General features: G+C 41.0%; 1 long non-coding RNA gene across 1 annotated transcript in view; it reads left to right on the forward strand.

Moving 5' to 3' along the window:
• Positions 1-22850, forward strand: part of LOC124509111 (uncharacterized) — a 160916-nt gene that overhangs the window by 134171 nt on the left and 3895 nt on the right. The window contains exon 2 of the long non-coding RNA XR_006961417.1: positions 22754-22839. This is a non-coding gene — a long non-coding RNA (uncharacterized LOC124509111). The remainder of the gene's footprint in view (positions 1-22753; positions 22840-22850) is intronic.

Below are 22850 nucleotides of genomic sequence, written 5' to 3' on the forward strand. Positions count from 1 at the left end.
ATTCCCCTGAAAGCCATCTGGCCCTGGACTCGTGTTTTTTGAGAGATTTTTGATTACTAATTCAATTTCTTTACTGGTTATGGGTCCGTTCAAATTTTCTATTTCTTCCTGTTTCAGTTTTGGTAGTGTATGTGTTTCTAGGATTTTGTCCATTTCTTCCCGATTAAGGCCTCACTTCTTGAATCCAGACTCAATTACCTCAGACCCAAATTTGGAACAAAGATCCTATAAAAGTTCAGAGAACTCACACCTCGATCAAAAAGCCCAAGTATCCCAGATTCAGATCTTACAACACAGACCTTCAGAATTTTAGAGACGTCACACATTGAACACTGATGCACATAATTCAGATTCAAACCTTGGGATACAGACCTTAAAGAGTTCAGAGATCTTACATCCTGAACATAAACTCCAAATACCTTACACAGAAATCTTGGAGCATAGACACTCAAAGTGTTCAAGGGCCATACTCCTTGAGCATAGATCCCAAATGCCTCAAATCTAAAGCATATATTTAATATTTATTTATTTTTGAGAGAGAGTGAGTGAGTGTAAGCAGGGGAAGGGCACAGAGAGAGGGAGACAGAGAATCCAAAGCAGGCTCTGCACTGTCAGCACAAAGCCTAACGTGGGGCCTGAACCCACAAACCATGAGATCATGACCTGAGCCAGTCAGATGCTCAACCATCTGAGCCACCCAGGTGCCCCTCAAATGTCTCAAATCTAAATGTGGAACACAGACCCTTTAAAATTTTAGGGATCTCAAACCTTGAATGCAAATCCCCATGTACCTCACAAACCTTGTAAGTTTTAAACCTCATACCTCATTAAACCTTATAAAACTGATCTCAATGATTTGAGAGATGTCATAACCTACACAGATAAAGTGTTCAGAGGCCTCACACTCTCAGCACTGATGCCACATAACTCAGATTCAAACCTAGGGACCCAGAAATGGTAAATATCTGGATAAATATAATAATAGATGATTCTTAACCTCCTGAGTTCTTTAAAGTATGTTTGACACTTAAAAGTAAAATTTATAACATTGTCTGATATAGGTTTCAACATGTGTAAATGTAACCAATCAGACAACTATAGCATAAAGAGCAGATGGTAAAGAGGCCTATAAGGTGGCAAGGTTTCTACATTTGAACTGAAATGATAAAATATTGATTCTAAGTTGAATATGAAAAGTTAAGTATGTACTTTGTAATTCCTAGAGGAACATACAAAGATATAGTGAAGATCACAACAGGGGTGCCCGGGTGGGTCAGTTGGTTGACTGTCCAGCTTTGGCTCAGGTCATGATCTTGTGGTTCACAAGTTTGAGCTCTGCGTTAGGCTCTGTGCTGACAGCTCAGAGCCTGGAGCCTACTCCAGATTCTGTGTCTCCCTCTTCTCTCTGTCCATCCCCTACTCATTCTGTCTCTCTTTCTTTCTCTCTCTCTCTCAGAAATAAATGAAAAAAATGTAAAAAAAACACCTTGGTTTGGTTGCTGACATTTAAAAAAAATAAAAAAATCACATCAGATGTATTGAAACAGAATATTGGAAGTTTTAACTAACCCCAAACAAGGCAGTAAAGGTAAAACAGGAATGAAAAACAGGAGGAAAGAACAGAAAACAATAAAATGGTAGTTCTAAATCCAAACATCAATAATACATTGAATTTAAATAGCCTAAAACATCAATTAAAGGACAAAGACTGTCAAAATTAAAAACCATGACCTCAGTATATGCTGTTAGCAAATATAATGATATAGGTAGGATAACAACAAAACAATGACTGGTTTCCATGCAGAGATATACAGTGCTGGACAGAGCATCACTTCCATTCTTAGAAGAAAAAAGCTGGACAAACTGCGACTTAAATACTTTTCTTGAAACCATTGATGAAATGAGTTTTCTGGGAAAACAATTAACCTGAAATCTAAAGAGACAGGCACTGACAGGGAGGACAAAACACCTGAGCATTTGATTATCTAGAAAAGATGCCTCCAAATGTCACATAAGCCAGTAAGAAAGTTCAGGTAAAAATGTTTAACGAATGGCTAAAGGCTGAGTGTGTACTACTGTGAGAGTGTGAAGTCCTAGTGGCTGCAGACCTGGGAGTTTCACACCTGCTTGCACTCTTTTCCTCTAGAACTCCACCAGTCACCAGTAGGGATGTTGAGGAGAATCCTGAGAAGACAGAGGAAATGGGGCTGCAGGCACTGCTGAAACTATACAAACCTATCCCCTCAATCTCCCATACAAAACAAAAGCCTTAATTTGTATGCTGAAAATTATCAAAACCTGTTGCCTAAGGTCACTGGTAAAAACCCATTGCAGTTGGGAGGAAAAAAATGGAAACTGCCATTGAAACTCTTGCCTACCCATCCTCCCTATCTCCCCTAACTAGCAAAAGCCTTCATCTGCAGGGGAAGGACATCAAAGCTGTAGCCTAAGGGCACAGGTGGAAACCTACTGCAGCTGGAAGGAGGGAAGGTTGGGTGTGGGGGTGTGAGTGGGGAATAATCTCTGTCTCTGGAGTAATAAGTGCTAGGCTCAGCATTCCATCTGGCAGGGCAGCAGAAACACTTGTGAAGGCCACATAACCCTGAGACCCAGGTACATGGTGTCTGTCTAATACTGAGATTTAATTAGAATATCAGGAAACATATTCCCTCCCACTCCCCACCACACTAACAAGCCTCAAATAAAAAATAAGCATGGAATACAGCTCATAAAGCTGTAAGAGACAGACTTTCTCCAGGGAACAGCACAAGGGAAAGACCCAAAGCCAAATGGGGAGATCAAAAGAAGACATCAGTAGAAGGACTTGAAGGCTCTTGGCTCACTGAGAATAATCACAGCAACAATAAACTTAGTACAACTCCTTACTAAATTAATACTAAATCCTAGCAGAAATACCCATACTAAAATCCTAGGAAAAGTAACTGTGTGCTCTTCTCCAAACATACAAAATATTTACTTCAGTATCTAACTGTCCCATACAACATGTTAAACTTTCAACAAAGAATTGTTCTGCATACAAATGGCAAGAAACACAGTCTGGAGACAAAGCAATCATCAGAGCCAAACTTGGATATAACATAGATGATGAAAGTATCAGACAGAGAATTTAAAATAATTGCAGTTAATATGTTAATGTTTCTAATGGAAATGGGAATGAGAGAGAAAGTCTTCTCTGATGTTTCAATTAAGCCTTATTTGTAGGCAAGCACTGTGGGCTTGTGTCTTGGGGGAGTGGCCTTCACAATGTTCCTGTCCCTTCCTCTATGGGTAGAGCTTGTCTGCCCTGTTTGCTACTCCCAGCTGCATGAGTATACCCAGCTACAGCTCTGATGCTCTCATTCCTGAAGATGGAAGCTTTAGTTACTTAGGGAAGATAGGAAAGTAGGTCTGGACCAAGTTTCCTTGATGACCTCCATTGCCTTCCCTTAGTTGCAGCACAATTTTACTAGTGCCTGAAGATTAAGATTTTTCATTCTGTAAGGGAGATCTGGGATATGGGTCTGGGAGGATTTGGGCAGTGGCTGTTCTCTTCTCCTTGCTAGCACCATGGGGAAACCTTTCTGGATTGTCTGTGTGAGCCTAGTGGTACTCCTAGAGGAAAAGCCTTGCAAGAGCGTGGGAACCCCACATGGCTGAGTCCCGTCGGAGCTTCACATTCTCATGCTAGGTCTCCAGGAATTCATCAAAATTTTTTGTTTAATATTCATAATGGCTAATGCTCCAGTCCTGTGTCTCTCTGCAGATGCCTATCTCCCTCCAGATTTTGGAAAGACATTTATTCTATGACCTCAGTTCTCTGATGAGTCCGAGGAAACTCATTAATTTGTAATTTTCCCAGTTTTTTCTTTGATGGGATAGGCAACATATTTCCAGCTCTCCATCTCTGAACTGAACATCTAGGTCATATGGTGTGTGTATATTTAACTTCACAGGAACCTGCCAGACCGTTTTCTAGAGTGGCTGTATAATTTTGTATTTGTGTCAATAGCATATGAGAGATCCAGTTGTTCCACATCCTCACCAGTACTTGGTATTGTCAGTACTTTTTCTTTTTGTCATTTAATAGCTGTGTAATGGTATCTCGTGTGGTTGTAATTTGCATCTCCCTAATGGCCAATAATGTGGTGCATCTTTTCATGTGCTAATTTCCCATCTATATATCCTCTTTGGTTTAGTGATCATGACTTTTTGCCAATTTATAAATGGGGGTGTGTTTTTTCTTGTTATTGAGCTTAGAGAGTTCTTTATATATTCTGGATAGAAGCTCTTTGTCAGATATATGATGTGAAAATATTTTGTTTCTAGCTTTTTTTTAAGTTAGAATTTTATTATTTTAAAGACATTGGCGAGCTCTCATGAAGATTCAAACATAAGGTAGGATTTTTTTTAATTTTTAAAAAGTTATTTATTTATTTATTTATTTATTTATTTATTTATTTATTTATTTTGAGAGAGAGATAGAGAGAGCATGTGAGCAGGGAGGGCAGAGAGAGAGAGAGAGAGAGAGAGAGAGAGAGAGAGAATCCCAAGCAGGCTCCATGATGTCAGTGCAGAGCGTGATGCGGGGCTTGATCCCATGAACCATGTGATTCAGACCTGAGCCAAGATCAAGAGTTGAATGCTTAATTGACTGACCCACTAGGTGTCCCAAGGTAGGATTTTATAATATACACATGCATCGTCAAAATCACAGCCTAATCCTCCCTACTCTCATATAATCATAAACCAGCCACCTTATCTTGGACACTTTTAAGATACCTTGAACTGACATTCAAGTGCTTTGGTGTTATAAGGTCAGAATATTATGCAACAATATGTTTGACCTTGTAAAGAGGAGATTATATGGGTTCAAAATAATTACCTTCTATGATAGAGAGAAAGGCCTTTAAAGATAAACTGATAAATTTTCAATTATTCAGGCCTAAGACAGGCTCCTATTTCTATCCTTTAATCTTATTAACAATTAGCCCTATGGTTTAGGAATCATACTCCAAGGAATCCAGGAGTTCTGTAGAGGATCCCTCAGAGGCTATCCAAGAGATTAGCAGTGCAGGGACAGAGATGATGAGCCTCTGAGAGTTTCTCCTCTCTGGCTTCAAGCAGAACAGCTGTTTTTTTATTATTAAGTTTGGTCATATTTTTTGTTTAATAAACATTTATATTTTGAAATGATTTTAGCTTTATAGAACAGTAGCAAAGATAATAGAGTTCCCAAATACTCTTCACTCAGATTCACTTAATGTTAACATCTAATATAACCATGGTACACTTTGTAATAACTAAAAAATTAACATTGGTACTGTGCTTGGAGTACTGCTAACTAAACTACAGACTTTATTTAGATTTCACTAATTCCTCCACTAATATTCTTTTAATGTTCCAGAATCCAATCGAGGAAACCACATTGCATTAGAGAAGATTTTCTTTTTATTCTTTTGACAGTGTCTTTCACAAAGCAAAAGTTTCAAATTTTGATGAAGATTGACTTATCAATTTTTTCTTGTATGCATTGTGCTTTAAGTGTCATGTCTAAAAATTCATTGACAAACTCAAGTTCTCCTAGGTTTTTTAAGTGTTATAGTTTTGTATTTTATATCTAGATGTATGATCCATTTGACATTAATTTTTGTGTATGATGTGAAGTTTAAGTAGAGGTTCATTTTTGTTGCATATTACTGCCCAATTGTCCCCATATCATTTATTAAAAATACAGATCCTCCTTGACTTACAATGGGGTTATGTCCCCAAAACTCTATCATAAGTTGAAAATACTGTAAATTGAAAATGCATCTAATAAGTCTAACCTACCAAACATTATAGCTTAGCCTAGCCTTACTTAAACATGCTCAGAACACTTACATTAGCCTACAGTTGGGCAAAATTATCTAACACATGAAGAAGAGATTGGGGTATTGGTACAGTGTGCACACACCCACACCTGCCTGGCTGGGAAGCAGCTGGTGAAGGGCATCATTGTCCTTGGTGGAGAAACGTGTGCTGCTGTAGCTACTACAGCTGTGAAGTGATCATGTCTCAGAGGCCAAGGCCCCGGGGGGCCCTGGACAGCACAACTTACCAGACTGAAGAGGCTGAGGCCTTGGGGCCACACTTGGAGGGCAGACAGGGGCTCTTCCAGGGCAGGAGAGCTAATCTCAGGTTTGGCAGACAGGTCCAGCAAAATGAGTGAGGAGCAAAGAAGAAGACATCTGTTTAGATCTCTAACCACCTTGTCGCCCAGGCAGTTTGCAGACAAGGGAGCTAGAGCACAGTCTTCCTTGGTCAGATATCTCACCAAGGGCTGCACAAGTCCTGATTTACTCCTGCTGGCTGCCATGGAGCTCAGCTTCAGGCACCAGAGTATACAGGCAGGCAGGCTCTGTAGGGCCTGGGCCACGGCAGTGATGCCCAGGATGATGTAGGATAGAGCCAGTGTCTTTAGGTGCTTGGCATCTTGGAAGGTACTACCTAGGGCTGCCTGGTGGCTCAAAAAGAAACTGGGGCCAAAGCTACAGGCCTGGAGATGCAAAGTACTGAGTGAGGGACAGGCCTGTAAGAGGAATGCCAGGGCCCGGCCACAGCCATCGCTGAAGGGGTTCATGCTTAATTCCAGCTCCTCCAAGTTCTGCAAGGTGGCCTGTGCAAAGAGGCCTGCGACAAGCTGGCATAGGCCTTCGTGTCCCAGGTGGTTGGAATTCAAAGAGGATCAGGCTGGGCATGGTACCAAGGGCAGCCAGCAGCTCAGCAGCACATCCATCCCCTACCCAGTTCCCTGCCAGGTGGGGCTTTCCAGAGTGCCATATGCACTTTGAGGTCCTTCAGTAGTGGGGTGAGCTGGATCTGACACAGGGCCAGGGAGCAGGTGCTGAATGAGGGGCCTGAGCCCTGGTACTTCGTAGCCTGCAGTTCCTGCTGGTACTCCCCTTGCTCCAGGTTTTGGCAGGCCTTGGTTTTCCAGTGTTTTTGAATAGTTTGAGAAGAATAGGTATAATTTTGCCTTAAAATTTATTGTATTATTATTTTTTAATAGAACAGTTTTCTTCAATTTAAATCCGAGTTAGTTAATATATAGTGTAATAATGATTTAACGAATAGAATTTAGTGATTCATCACTTACATGTAACACCCAGTGCCCATCCCAACAAGTGTCATTCTTAATGTCCCTTGCCCATTTAACCCATCCCCCCACCCGACACCCCACAAGCAACCCTCATTTTGTTCTCTGTATGTAAGAGTCTCTTGTGGTTTGTCTCTCTCTGTTTTTATATTATTTTTGCTTCCCTTCTCTTATGTTCATCTGTTTTATTTCTTAAAATCCACATATGAATGAAATCATATGCTATTTGTCTTTCTATGACTGATTTTGCTTAGCATATACACTTTAGTTCCATCCACGTTGTTGCAAATGGCAAGATTTCATTCTTTTTGATCACTAAGTAATACTCCATTGTGTGTGTATATATATACCACATCTTCTTTATCCATTCATCCATCGATGGACCTTTGGGCTCCTTCCATACTTTGGCTATTGTTGATAGTGCTGCTATAAACATTGAGGTGCATGTGCCCCTTCAAAACAGCATACCTGTATCCCTCAGATAAATACCTAGTATGCAATTGCTGGGTCATAAGGTAGTTATATTTTTAATTTTTTGAGGAACCTCTATACTGTTTTCCAGAGTGACTGCACTAGTTTGTATTCCCACCAGGAGTGCAAAAGGGTTCCTCTTTCTCCACATCCTCACCTACATGTGTTGTTGCCTGAGTTTTAATTTTAGCCATTCTGACGGGTGTAAGGTGGTATCTCATTGTGGTTTTGATTTGTATTTCCCTGATGATGAGTGATGTTGAGCATTTTTTTCATGTGTCTGTTAACCATCTGGATGTCTTCTTTGGAGAAGTGTCTATTCATGTCTTTTGCCCATTTCTTCACTGGATTATTTGTTTTTTGGGTGTTGAGTTTGGTAAGTTCTTTATAGATTTTGGATACTAACCCTTTATCTGATGTGTCATTTGCAAATATCTTCTCCCATCTGTCAGTTGCCTTTTAGTTTTGCTGATTGTTTCCTTCACTGTGTAGAAGCTTTTTATCTTGAAGAGGTCCCAATAGTTCATTTTTGCTTTTGTTTCCCCTGCCTCTGGAGACACCTCAAGTATGAAGTTGCTGTTGCCGTGGTGAAAGAGGTTGTTGCCTATTTTCTCCTCTAGGATTTTGATGGCTTCCTTTCTTACATTTAGGTCATTCATCCATTTTGAGTTTATTTTTCTATATGGTGTAAGAAAGTGTTATAGGTTCATTCTTCTGCATGTCACTGTCCAGTTTTCCCAACACCATTTGCTAAAGAGACTGTCTTTTTTCCATTGGATGTTTTTTCTTGCTTTGTCAAAGATTAGTTGGCCATAAATTTCTGAGTCCAATTCTGGGTTCTCAATTCTGTTCCATTGATCTATGTGTCTGTTTTTGTGCTAGTACCATACTGTCTTGATGATAACAGCTTTATGATACAGCTTGAAGTCGAGAAAGCTTTGGTTTTCTTTTTCAGAATTGCTTTGGCTATTCGGGGTCTTTTCTGGTTCCATACAAATTTTAGGATTGTTTGTTTTAGTTCTGTGAGGAATGCTGGTGTTATTTTGATATGGATGGCATTGAATACGTAGACCGCTTTGGGTAGTATCAACATTTAAAAATATTTGTTCTTCCAATACATGAGCATGGAATATTTTCCATTTTTTTGTGCCTTTTCAATTTCTTTCATAAGCTTTCTATAGTTTTTAGTATACAGATTTTCTACCTCTTTGGTTTGGTTTATTCCTAGGTATTTTACGGTTTTTGGTGCAAATTGTAAATGGGATTGATTCCTTGATTTTTCTTTCTGCTGCTTCATTTTTGGTGTATAGGAATGCAACTGATTTCTGTGCATTGATTTTATATCCTGCAACTTGCTGAATTCATGTATCAGTTCTAGCAGTTTTTTGGTGGAGTCTTTTGGGTTTTCCACAGAGTATCATGTCGTCTGCAAAGAGTGAAAGTTTGATTCCCTCCCTGCTGATTTGGATGCCTTTTATTTCTTTGTGTTTTCTGATTGCTGAGGCTAGGACTTCGAACACTATGTTGAATAACAGTGGTGAGAGTGGACATCCCTGTCTTGTTCTTGACCTTAGGGGGAAAATTCTCGGTTTTTCCCCATTGAGGATGATATTAGCTGTGCATCTTTCGTATATGGCCTTTATGATCTTGAGGTATGATCCTTCTATCCCAACTTTCTTGAGGGGTTTTGTCAAGAAAGGCTGCTGTATTCTGTCAAATGCTTTTTCTGTGTCTATTGAGAAGATCATGTGGTTCTTATCCTTTGTTCTATTAATGTGATGTAACACATTGATTGATTTGTGGAAATTGAACCAGCCCTGTATCCCAGGAATAAATCCCATTTAATTGTGGTGATTAATTCTTTTAATGATTTGTTGGATCCAATTTGCAAGTATCTTTTTGAGAATTTTTGCATCCTTGTTCATCAGGGAAATTGGTCTGTAGGTCTCCTTTTTAGTGGGGTCTTTGGTTTTGGAATCAAGGTAATGCTAGCCTCATAGAATGAGTTTGGAAGTTTTCCTTCCATTTCTATTTTTTGGAACAGCTTCAAAAGAATAGGTGTTAACTCTTTTTGAAATATTTGATAGAATTCCCCTGAAAGCCATCCAACCCTGGACTCTTGTGTTTTGGGAGATTTTTGATTACTGATTCAATTTATTTATTGGTTATGGGTCTGTTCAAATTTTCTATTTCTTCCTGTTTCAGTTTTTGTAGTTTATATGTTTCTATGAATTTGTCCATTTCTTTCAGATTGCCTAATTTTTTGGCATATAATTGCTCATCACATTCTCTTATTATTGTTTGTATTTCTGTGGTGTTGGTTGTGATCTCTCCTCTTTCTTTTTTTATATTATTAATTTGGGTCCTTTCCTTTTTCTTTTTGATCAGTATGGGTAGAGGTTTATCAATTTTGTTAATTCCTTCAAGGAACCAGCTCCTGGTTTCATTGATCTGTTCTACTGTGTTTTTTTAAATTTCAATATCATTTATTTCTGCCCTAATCTTTATTATTTCCCTTCTTCTGCTGGTATTGGGCTTTATTTGCTGTTCTTTTTCCAGCTCTTTTAGGTGTTAGGTTACATTGTGTATTTGAGACCTTTCTTCCTTATTTAGGAATGTCTGGATAGCTATGTACTTCCCTTTTATGATTGCCTTTGCTGCATCCCAGAGGTTTTTGGCTGTCGTGTTTTCATTTTCCTTGGCTTCCATGTACGTTTTAATTTCCTCTTTGATTTTTTGGTTAGCCCATTCATTCTTTAGTGGGATATTCTTTAATCTCCAAGTATTCATGGTCTTTCCAAATTTTTTCTTATGGTTGATATCGAGTTTCATAGTGTTATGGTCTGAAAATATACAAGGTATGATCTTGCTATTTTTGTACCTGTTGAGGGCTCATTTGTGACCCAGTATGTGATCTATTCTGGAGAATGTTCCATGTGCACTTGAGAAGAATGTATATTCTGCTGCTTTAGGATGAAATGTTCTGAATATATATGTTAAGTCCATCTGGTCCAGTGTGTCACACACAGGCATTTTTTCCTTGTTGATTTTCTGCATAGATGATCTGTCCATTGTTGTGGGGGGTGTTGAAGTCCCCTACTAGTATGGTATTATTACCAATGAGTTTATGTTTGTGATTAATTGATTTATGTATTTGGTGTTCCACATTGGGGGCATAAATATTTATAATTTTTAGATTTTTCTTCATGGATAGTCCCCTTAATTATGCTATAATGCCCTTCTTCATCTCTTGTTACAGCCTTGATTTTAAAATTTAGTTTACCTGATATAATTATGGCTACTCCAGCTTTCTTTTGATGACCATTAGCATGATAAATGGTTCCCCATACCCTTACTTTCAATCTGCAGGTGTCTTTAGGTCTAGAATGAGTCTCTTATAAGCAGCATATAGATGGGTCTTGTTTTCTTATCTATTATGATACCCTATGTCTTTTGATTAGAGAATTTAGTCAGTTGACATTTAGACTGAGTACTAAAAGATATGAATTTAGTGCCATTGTGTTGCCTGTAGAGTTGGAGTTTCTGGTGATATTCTCTGGTCCTTTATGGTCTTTGTTGCTTTTGGTCTTTTTTGTTTTGTTTCATCTTTTCTTCACTCAAAGAGTCTCCCTTAAGATTTCTTGCAAGGCTAGTTTAGTGGTCATGAACTCTTTTACTTTTTGTTTGTCTGGGAAACTCGTTATCTCTCCTTCTATTTTGAATGACAGCCTTTCTGGATAAGGAATTCTTGGCTGCATATTTTTCTGATTCAGAATGTTGAATACATCCTGCCATTCCTTTCTAGCCTGCCAGGTTTCTGTGGATATGTCTGCTGCGAACCTGATCTGTCTTCCCTTATAGGTTAAGGACTTTTTTTTCCCTTTCTGCTTTCATAATTCTTTCCTTGTCTGTGTATTTTGTGAATTTGACCATGGTATGCCTTGATGATGGTCAGTTTTTGTTGAATCTAATTGGAGTTCTCTCTGCTTTTTGGATTTTGATGTCTGTGTCTTTCCCAAGATTAGGGAAGTTTTCCACTATAATTTGCTCACATAAACCTCTGTCCCTTTTTCTCTTTCTTCATCTTCTGGGACTCCTATGATTCAGATATTATTCCTTTTTTTTTTAATTTTTTTTTCAACGTTTATTTATTTTGGGACAGAGAGAGACAGAGCATGAACGGGGGAGGGGCAGAGAGAGAGGGAGACACAGAATCGGAAACAGGCTCCAGGCTCTGAGCCATCAGCCCAGAGCCTGACGCGGGGCTCGAACTCCCGGACCGCGAGATCGTGACCTGGCTGAAGTAGGACGCTTAACCGACTGCGCCACCCAGGCGCCCCTATTATTCCTTTTTAATAAGTCACTAATTTTTCTAAGTCTTGTATCATGATCTTTTGCCTTTGTTTCCCTCCTTTTTTTCTGCTTCATTATTCTCCATAATTTTATCTTCTATATCACTAATTCACTGCTCTGCTTTGTCCATCCTTGCCATCGTGGCATCTATTCAAGATTACATCTCAGTTAGAGCATTTTTAATTTCATCTGACTAGATTTTATTTATTTCATCTCCTCAGAAAGGGGTTCTATGCTTTTTTCAACCCCAGATAGTATTCTTATTATCATGATTCTAAATTCTAGTTCATACATCTTATTTATATCTGTGTTGATTAAGCCACTGGCTGTCATTTCTTCCTGTTCTTTATTTGGGGTGAATTCCTTCATTTTGTCATTTTGGAGGAAGAAAGAAATAATAAAATAAAAAGTAAAAATTAAAAAATTAAAACAAAACAAAAAATCCAATAAATGAAGCTAGATTCTAAGTGTGTTTTGGTCTGCTTGTTGAGAGAAGCTTGAGAGAATAGAGAAATAACAGAAAGAAAAGGGAAAAAAGTAATAAAAAAATTAAAAATTAAAAAAATTATATAATAAAATAGAATAAAAGAAAATTAAGTAGAATAAAAAAATAAAAAGTAAAGTAAAAAAATAAAATTTTCTGTATCTAAGAGAGGGTAGAAAAAGAAAATTTAAGCAGAAATAGAACAAAGAAAGTGAATAAATAAATGAATCAGCAAAAATTTAAACCTGAAAGAAGTTACATTCATTTTCCCCTAGAACTGAAACTATGAGGCCCTCTATAGTCTGTGCACTAAGCAGGTGGAGTGACTTGTGCTGGTCTTCTAGGCGATGTGCTTGGAGGGTGCAGTTGGGCGGGGCTTGGTGTAACTACATGGTGCTGCTTAGCTTACTGAGGTGTATCAGTGTGTTGTGCATGTGCATGCATGGGAGCTCCAGCTCCCTAGTCTCTGGCACAGGAACTTCACGCTCTCACTGACCTACAATCAAGCACCCCTCCTTTGTCTCAGGCCTCTGTTCACTCCCTGCTTCTACTCTGTCTGTGTCCAAGCTGTTGGCCTGCCAGGCAGCACCTCCCTCCAGAGTTTTATCTCAGATGGGGTTGTGTTTCAAAACCCCACACTTCAGAGACCCCTGTGACTTGGACCTGTGCTGACTCTCTTGGATAGGATCTCACTGAGCAATTGCTGGGTGCTGCCTTTCTGCAGAAAACGTTTGTGCAAGCTCGTGCAGTGGCAGAGGTTCAGAGATTATGGCAAATCACAACACACAGTGGGTGCCAGGTTTCACCACACTCTGGTGTCTTTGTCTCAATACCAGCAAACGTGGCTGCTCTCCGAGGTCCTCTGGGACCTTTGCCTGTGGGGAGGCCATATGGCCTCTACCAAGTGCACTCCAAGCAGGGGAACTGCTTTTCCCCATGTAGCACATGGACCCCTCAGACCCCACTGCTTGCTCCTGGGGATTCGCCCTACTTCCTCACCAGAGCACTGCCAGGCACTGAGCTCTGAAACTTCAGACTCTGCACTCCACTGTTTATAGAATCCTGGTGTTATTGAAACCCTCTCCTTTCTTCCTGTCAGTGGTTTTGGGGAACATATTTCTTGTTCAGTCCCCTTCGAGTGTTTTCACTCTTTCTCTCTAGCTGCTTTCAGGGGGAGTGCTTTTCTTCCACAATCCTGATGCACTGCACTCTCCCCCTTTCTCTTTCTCCATTCTCTCTCCACAAAAACAGCTCCCTACCCTCCGTGGTTTTTCTCTCCCCCAGTTCACCTCTCTGCACCATGTACCTGCCAAGTTCTGTGGCTCAAGTTATGCAGATTGTTGTGCTAATCCTCAGATCGATTTCCTGGGTGTTCAAAATGTTTTGGTGCTGATGCATAAGGGCACTTGTACCTCGATGTTTATAGCAGCACTTTCAACAGTAGCCAAATTATGGAAAGAGCCTATATGTCCATCAACTGATGAATGGATAAAGAAATTGTGGTTTATATACACAATGGAATACTACTTGGCAATGAGAAAGAATGAAATATGGCCTTTTGTAGCAATGTGGATAGAACTGGAGCGTGTTATGCTAAGTGAAATAAGCCATACAGAGAAAGACAGATACCATATGTTTTCACTCTTATGTAGATACTGAGAAAATTAACAGAAGACCATGGGGGAAGGGAAGGGAAGGGAAAAAAAGTTAGAGAGGGAGGGAGCCAAAGCATAAGAGACTCTTGAAAACTGAGAATAAACTGAGGGTTGATGGGGGTGGGAGGGAGGGGAAAGTGGGTGATGGGCATCGAGGAGGGCACCTTTTGGGATGAGCACTGGGTGTTGTATGGAAACCAATTTGACAATAAATTTCATATTAAAAAAATGTTTTGGTGCTGATCTAGCTGTATTTCAGGGATAAGTTAAGCTCATGGTCTCCATGTTGTTCTTCCATCTTAACTTCTCTCCAAGAATAGGTATTAACTCTTTAAATATTTGGTAGAATTCACCTGTGAAGCCATCTGGCCCTGGACTTTTGTTAGGAATTTTTTATTTCTGACTCAATTTCATTGCTGGTTATTGGTCTTTTTTTTTTTATATATGAAATTTATTGACAAATTGGTTTCCATACAACACCCAGTGCTCATCCCAAAAGGTGCCCTCCTCAATACCCATCACCCACCCTCCCCTCCCTCCCACCCCCCATCAACCCTCAGTTTGTTCTCAGTGTTTAACAGTCTCTTATGCTTTGGCTCTCTCCCACTCTAACCTCTTTTTTTTTTTCCTTCCCCTCCCCCATGGGTTCCTGTTAAGTTTCTCAGGATCCACATAAGAGTGAAACCATTTGGTATCTGTCTTTCTCTGTATGGCTTATTTCACTTAGCATCACACTCTCCAGTTCCATCCACGTTGCTACAAAAGGCCATATTTCATTTTTTCTCATTGCCACGTAGTATTCCATTGTGTATATAAACCACAATTTCTTTATCCATTCATCAGTTGATGGACATTTAGGCTCTTTCCATAATTTGGCTATTGTTGAGAGTGCTGCTATGAACATTGGGGTACAAGTGCCCCTATGCATCAGTACTCCTGTATCCCTTGGATAAATTCCTAGCAGTGCTATTGCTGGGTCATAGGGTAGGTCTATTTTTAATTTTCTGAGGAACCTCCACACTGCTTTCCAGAGCGGCTGCACCAATTTGCATTCCCACCAACAGTGCAAGAGGGTTCCCGTTTCTCCACATCCCCTCCAGCATCTATAGTCTCCTGATTTGTTCATTTTGGCCACTCTGACTGGCGTGAGGTGATACCTGAGTGTGGTTTTGATTTGTATTTCCCTGATAAGGAGCGACGCTGAACATCTTTTCATGTGCCTGTTGGCCATCCGGATGTCTTCTTTAGAGAAGTGTCTATTCATGTTTTCTGCCCATTTCTTCACTGGGTTATTTGTTTTTCGTGTGTGGAGTTTGGTGAGCTCTTTATAGATTTTGGATACTAGCCCTTTGTCCGATATGTCATTTGCAAATATCTTTTCCCATTCCGTTGGTTGCCTTTTAGTTTTGTTGGTTGTTTCCTTTGCTGTGCAGAAGCTTTTTATCTTCATAAGGTCCCAGTAATTCACTTTTGCTTTTAATTCCCTTGCCTTTGGGGATGTGTCGAGTAAGAGATTGCTATGGCTGAGGTCAGAGAGGTCTTTTCCTGCTTTCTCCTCTAAGGTTTTGATGGTTTCCTGTCTCACATTTAGGTCCTTTATCCATTTTGAGTTTATTTTTGTGAATGGTGTGAGAAAGTGGTCTAGATTCAACCTTCTGCATGTTGCTGTCCAGTTCTCCCAGCACCATTTGTTAAAGAGGCTGTCTTTTTTCCATTGGATGTTCTTTCCTGCTTTGTCAAAGATGAGTTGGCCATACGTTTGTGGGTCTAGTTCTGGGGTTTCTATTCTATTCCATTGGTCTATGTGTCTGTTTTTGTGCCATGGTTATTGGTCTTTTAAAGCCTTCTCTTTCTTCCTGTTTCAGTTTTGGTAGTTTATATGTTTCTAAGAATTTATCCATATCTTCCCTTTTACCCAATTTGTTGACATATAGGTTTTCATAATATTCTCATGTAATTATTTGTATTTCTGTGGTGTTGGTTGTTATTTCTCCTGTCTCATTTGTGATTTTATTTATTTGGGTCCGTTCTCTTTTCTTTTTGATAATGCTGGATAGAGGTTTATCAATTTTATTAATTTTTTTTAAATAACCAGCTCCTGGTTTCATTAATCTGTACTATCGTTTTTTTTTTTAAGTTTACATATCACTTATTTCCATTCTAATCCTTATTACTTCCTTCCTTCTGCTGGCTTTAGGCTTTGTTTGTTGTTCTTTTTCTAGCTCCTTAGGTGTAAGGTTAGGTAAGGTTACACAAGCTGACTGGAGTGTAAAATGTTTTCTCATATCTTAGAATCATCTAGCAATACAAATTAAAAACCTTTAAAGCCCAACTTTCCTTTCATCCAGCAATTCAGTTTTTAGGAATACATTGTAAGAAAATATAAGAAAAATGTGCTACAGTGCAAAAATAAGATATTCATTCCAATTTTTCTTATAATAGTACAAAGATGAGGAATAATCAACATAAAACACACCCATGTGTCTGTTTAAAATAAATAGAATCAAGGGCACCTGGGTGGCTCAGTCAGCTAAGCATCCAACTTCGGATCAGGTCATGATCTCACAGTCCATGTGTTTGAGCCTCGAGTTGGGCTCTGTGCTGACAGCTCAGAGCCTGGAACTTGCTTCAGATTCATTCTGTGTCTCCCTCTCCCTATGCCCCTCCTCCACTTGTGCTCTGTCTCTCTCAAAAATAAATAAACATTAATTTTTTTAATAAACAAAATCATACTGTAGTGTTCTATGCTTTTTTGGGTATTATTTAACCTTAATTAATGGACACCAATATATATCAATATATGTTAATTTATCTAATTCTTCAATGACTGCAAAACTTCCATTGTCTAGTTTTACTGCAGTTCACATGAGCAAGTACATTACTGGACACATAAGTACTTTTGAATTCTTACAACTTTTGTGTATATACAGCAGTCTACTTGGATGAATATACCTTTAGGATGAATTCCAGAAGGGAGATTTCTGGGAAAGAATGCTTAGTGCATTACTAATTGTAATATGTTGAGAGTATCAGGAGTTTCTCATGAATCTTTGAACCTGCTTCCTTTCCCTCATCTAAGGAGGTGGGGATGGTTTACATAAGCTGTTGGGGCTCAACACAAACACCCCTCATACATCCTAGCTGCGCCTTCTATTGCTCTCTTTCTCTCTCTCTCCAAGGCTAGCTGTTTGGGTTTCTCCCAACTGCACATTAGGGTGGTGGTTGTGGGCAGTAACTCCCAGGTCTGGCCCATATTCAGACCACCAGGGGCAGTACCCTAGGCCAGAAGAAGGCCAGACAGGGAAGAACAGACCACTCCCCACCACCATTATCTCCCTCTGAAGTACACACTTGTGGTCAGTGTGTGACCCTGAATCTTTCCCTCCTCCAGGTATTGGAAACAGGCTGGGTCATCATCCCACTCACTGTACCACCATAGGTGGCACCTCATCACAGCTTCATCATGGCTTTGTGTCTGTACATCCTGCTCACAGCTGACCCAGGTAGCATATACCACATTTCTCCTATTGGGTTTCTGGACCGTCTGAACAGGGCTCACATTTGGCCCATGCACCCCCTCAGCCTTGGCCTGGGGTTGGACCTTGACACCTGCTCCACTCCAGACTGGGCACAGTTGCTAGTCCCCACTCTTGATTATCATCTCCAACAATGGTAAATGGTTGGACAAAAAGTCTCTTTTCCCTCTGCTATGGTGAGGGAAGGGAGGAGAGGGACAGGAAGGGCAGAAAGGGATGCCTTGTGGCTCCTCTCAGTGGTCCTAGTGACAATGCTATTACTTCCAGATGTTAATTCTACCCAGAATTAAGATGACCTCATGCTGGGATTTAAATAATAATGACAAGACAGTGGGACTGAGCAATTCTTAGTGGCTGAATTATTTTTAAAGAGCATATATTACTTGTGCTATAAAACAAATAAAATGAAATGATATCTACAGTCTTCACAATGACACAAAGGTTTGGGAGTACCTAATTGTCCGTGGTCATAGTGGTTGCTCTGTGCTAATGCTGCCTGAGGATGAGGTTACCCAGAAGGCTTGTGGCACTGAGAAAATTGGATTTTTTTTTCAGTTTAGACTCTAACCTCTCACACGGACAGGACCCCATCTTCCCAGTGTTCTGAAGAAACTTGATCCTACCTAGAGAACACAGCTGCTGCCAACAGACAAAGCACCAAGGTCAGGGAGACAGCTGGGCAGCAGATAACCTGTCCAAGAGATAACAGGAAATGACTAAGAGCCAATAAAAGAGCTCACCTGAGGAGAAACATGAGCCTGAGGTCAGATTCCACAGTTTATGCTGATTGAAGAGTATGAGACCTCAGTCCTTATCGATAAATCTTTATTTCATACACATAAAGATCTGAATTGTAGGAACAGTTCCTGATTAGATATTAAAAGTGGTTATCCCTAATTCCCTTACTGATCAAAGAAGAATTACATGTTCTTTACACTTGGCTCTAAATTGCCTCTATATCTTGTTTGTTTGAAACAGGGAGGGTGAGAGAAAGGGAGTGAGGGAAAAAGAGAGGGAGGGATGTGGTAATTCTACTTCTGCCACAGGGCATCTTTCTAACTCTCAAAGAACCTGTGCTTCTCTAAAGGTAACCTGCAGGGTCTGGGAATGCAAGACAGCAAGGGTTTCTGGTTGGGGGTGGAAGTAGGGCAGGGCAAGGTCAAATTCCTTTCTGTCTTATAGGTACTTACCTTTATTTGCTAAAATGAGGGGCAATAGTCCGCTGTCCACCCCCTTCTCTCCCCTACCCTTGCTCTTTCCCTGACAGTGGAGGACCAGTCCACCTAGGTGATGGTGAAGCCTTTGGAGGCTCACCAGATGCAGGAGACCTACAACCCTGAGGACTGTATTTTATATGCTGTGTTACCCTTGGAATAACCCTGTGTCTTTGTAGTCCTGGAATGTGCTGGCTTGTTTTCCAGGGAAACAAAGCATATTTACTGTCTGACAGGAGGAAGAGGTGAACTTTTCTAAAGTCTCCCTCTTCTTTTGGGATCATGCTGCACATACACAGTGCTACATAACCAGCTGTTTCAAGTTTATAACTCAATGTGAGCAGCACAACTATGACAGCAAACATTATTCAGCATTGGTTTGTGATGGGCGGCCACATTTCATTTTCAAATGTGTTGCAGTTTACTTATATAGTAAGTCCGTGACCATTCTTTTATAAATTAAGCTGCTTTGGAAATCCCATGTATCTAAATCTTTGTTCACATCCAAGACAGTTTCCCTTTTTTTTGAGGGGGGGGGGAAGTGAGCAAGGGGCAGGGAGAGAGAGAGAGAGAGAGAGAGAGAAGTGGGGCTCACTTCGAGCAGGGCTTGAGCTCACACGATGGGGGGGCTCTAATTCACAAAGCATGAGATCATGACCTGAGCTGAAGTCAGATGTTTAACACAGGCTCCCCCAAGACAGTTTCCTTAACATAAAGTTTTAGAAGTAGAAGTTTTGGGTTACAGAATGTATGCAAGTTTTAAAGCTTACATATTTGAATTTATCAGTCCTTTTCTTTATATTTTTCTGGATTCCTTTCATGCTTGAAATGGCTTTGTAGACTTTCAGAGCCTAAAAGCTCTCACACATCTCTAAGGAGACTAAAGACTCTTGAGGGCAACTGGGGCAGCTGCACTGAGAAGAAAACTTGAAGGGCCAATTGGCAGGTGAAATGCAGGGCTGGGAACAGTCCTAGACAGAAGGACTGAAAGATTTTGGGGGTGGAGAAGGGAAGGACAGGTCTTCCAGGACTAGGAAACAATGTCCTGCTTCAGGCATGGCAGAATCTCTGCTTGGATGGGGAAGGCTGGATCTACAGCCTATTCGATATATACATCACTGTGCATACACACAGGTGTTACTACACATATGTCCAAATCTTGGGATTGGCTGGTGAAGTTGACCCCACAGAGGTTGTGTTTGGGTGGCAACAGAAGATGGTATCTAACCATTTTCATTCCCTTTCTGATTCTCCAGCAGGCTCCCTGCTGTCTCTCAGCAACTGTAAGTGTGAATAGGTGTGAATGCTTGAATGTGAGAGGGAGCCAGCAGGACTCAGATGGGTTTAGGCGGTGAGATCTGTGTCCTCTGGGGAGGAAGTTCCTTAAGGCCATCACATCTTTCCCCTCACAGGACTTGTGGCTGCCACAGCCCTTGTTGTGGTGGGGGCAGGACAAGGGAGGATGGTGGACTACAAAGGGCTCAGATGAAAATGGGGTGAGTCTTGGGGATGTTATTTGAAGTATCTGGATGCCAGAGACACCAGGTACTTTTGACAAAGTGCAGATTCAGGAATCCTCAGTGGGGTCAAGGATGAAGGAATGAGAAAGCCCCGCCCACACAGCATGCGCTGGATGCAGTGCGCATGCCCAGTGCCCAGCATTTTCCCATCAGCCACTGACTTGGGTCGTGTGCAAAGCGTTCCGTGTGCAGCACTGTGCGGATCGCGTCCTATCATCTGGATTCTTTCTAAGATTCACTTGGTACGTCTTTTACCAATTGGTAGGCAGATGAGTCTGCCCAGAAGTTTAAGTGTGAGTGTGAGGAGGGAGCCAGTGGGCTTTGGGTGGGTCAGGGCCATGTAGTTCCTGGCCTCTGAGGAGGAAGGTCCTTGAGGTCTTTGCCCTCATAGGCATTGCGGCCGCCATAGCTTATGTCACAGTGGCGGGGCCAGAACAAGTGAGGACGGTGGGCTGTGGAGGGGAGGGGGTCGCATGAAGAGGGGGCAAGGCTTGGGGCAAATTCTGAGGTATCTGGGTCCTAGAGGCACCAGGAACTGACAAAGGGTGGATTTGGGAATTGTCGGTGTGGGCGTGATGAAGGGTGCAGAAGTCATAACCACGTGGTACGTGCGAAGGCAGTGTGCATGTCCAATGCTGTGCACCTTTCCAGCCGTTATTGGTATGGAACGTGTGCAGTGTGTTCTGAGTGCTGAGCTGTTGGGGTCGCGTCCTACCACCTGGAGTCTTTCTCTCATGAGACTTGATCGTTCTCCCAGGAGCTTAAATGTGAGTGAGTGAGGAAAGAGCCAGCGGGCTTCAGGCAGGTCAGGGTGGCCGTTTCTTGTCGCTGAGGAGGAAGGTCACCTTTCTCTTTACAGGTGTTGTGGCTGCCATGGCTTTTGTCTTTGTTAGAGGGGGGCTGAGACAAGGGAGGGCAATGGGCGGGTGATAAAGGGGGTCAGATGAAGATGGGGCGAGTCTTGATGATGTTATTTGAGGTATTGGTCTTGGAGGCGCCAGGAACTGCCGACGGAGGGCAGATTTGGGGAATTTTTGGTGAAGCCCCAGTGAGGGGCAGGGAAGCCCTTCCCATGTGGCTTGCAGGATGCAGTGCACATGCCCACTGCCCAGAACTTTCTCCTTGGTGGTTGGCGTGAGAGCATGTGCAGCGTGTTCTGGGTGCTGAGCTGAGCATGTCGAGGCTTACCATGTAGATTTTTTCTCGCTGAGAATCAGTAGGTCTGCAGATTAGTCCGCCCAGGAATTTAAGTTTGAGTGAATGTGAAGAGGTTGCTATTTGCCTTTAGGTGGGTAAGGGCAGTGTGGTTCCTGGCCTCCGGTGAGTAAGTCCATGAAGTCATCGTCATCCTCACAGGTATGGCCCACCATAGCCCATGTTGTGGTGGTGGGGCTGGGAAAGGGAGAGTGCCAGATGAAAATGGAGTTGTCTAAGGGGTGCTATTGGAGGCATCTGAGTCCTGGGGGCACCTGAAACTGCCGACAGAGCATGGAATTGAGAATGGTCCGTGGAGAGTTAGACAAGACTGTATATTACAAAATCTCTTCATAGTGGAGAGTCCAGTTGTGAAATGAAATCTTTTTAGGAAAGTTGTATGTTTTTTCAAGTACTTGAAGGTCCGTTGTCTGCCAAATTGCTGTGAAACAAAGGTTTTGCAAATAGCCTCATTTGATGTGATTGGAAAATAGGCAGTTGTTATGAGTTCAAAATTTATTTTGGAAATCTCAACAAATGTAAAAAAGAATTTATAATTAGCAGTTGGCCATAAAAATATTTCAGTATAATTATTATTTTATTACATTCTTCAATGATTTTTTCTTTTTTATTTATTATTATTTTTTAATTTAAATTCAAGTTCATTAGCATACAGTATAGTCTTAGTTTCAGGAGTAGAACCCAGTGACTCATCTCTTACATATGACACCTAGTGCTCATCCCTAAAAGTACCCTCCTTAATGCCCCTCACCCATTTAACCCATCCTTCCCCACCTCCCCTCCAGCACCCCTCAGTTTGTTCTCTATTTAAGAGTCTCTTATGGTTTGCTTCCCTCTCCCTCTCTGTTTTTATCTTATTTTTCCTTCTCTTCCCCTGTGTTCATCTGTTGTTTCTTAAATTCCACATATGAGTGGAATCCTATGACATTTGTCTTTCTCGAACTGACTGTTTTCGCTTAGCATAATACACTCTAGTTCAATCCACGTTATTGCAAAAAATAGTTTCATTCTTTTTGATTGCTGAGTAGTATTCCATTGTATATACATGCACCCCAATGTTTATAGCAGTGCTATCAACAATAGCCAAATTATGGAAAGAGCCCAAATGTGCATCAGCTGATGAATGGATAAAGAAGATGTGGTGTATATTTAACGATTTTCTATTTTCAGTGTGAAATATGAGTGCACGAGTAAGATCAAGATCTAGAGGAAAGGGAGATGGAAAAAAGTCTTCTAAGCAGGAAGAACCTGTGGTTGTGAGTGCTTT

The sequence above is a fragment of the Lynx rufus genome, unplaced genomic scaffold, assembly GCF_022079265.1.
Source record: "Lynx rufus isolate CCGP_SWC_20201006 ecotype Redwood Valley unplaced genomic scaffold, mLynRuf1.p SCAF_14, whole genome shotgun sequence".
Taxonomy (NCBI): Eukaryota; Metazoa; Chordata; class Mammalia; order Carnivora; family Felidae; genus Lynx; species Lynx rufus.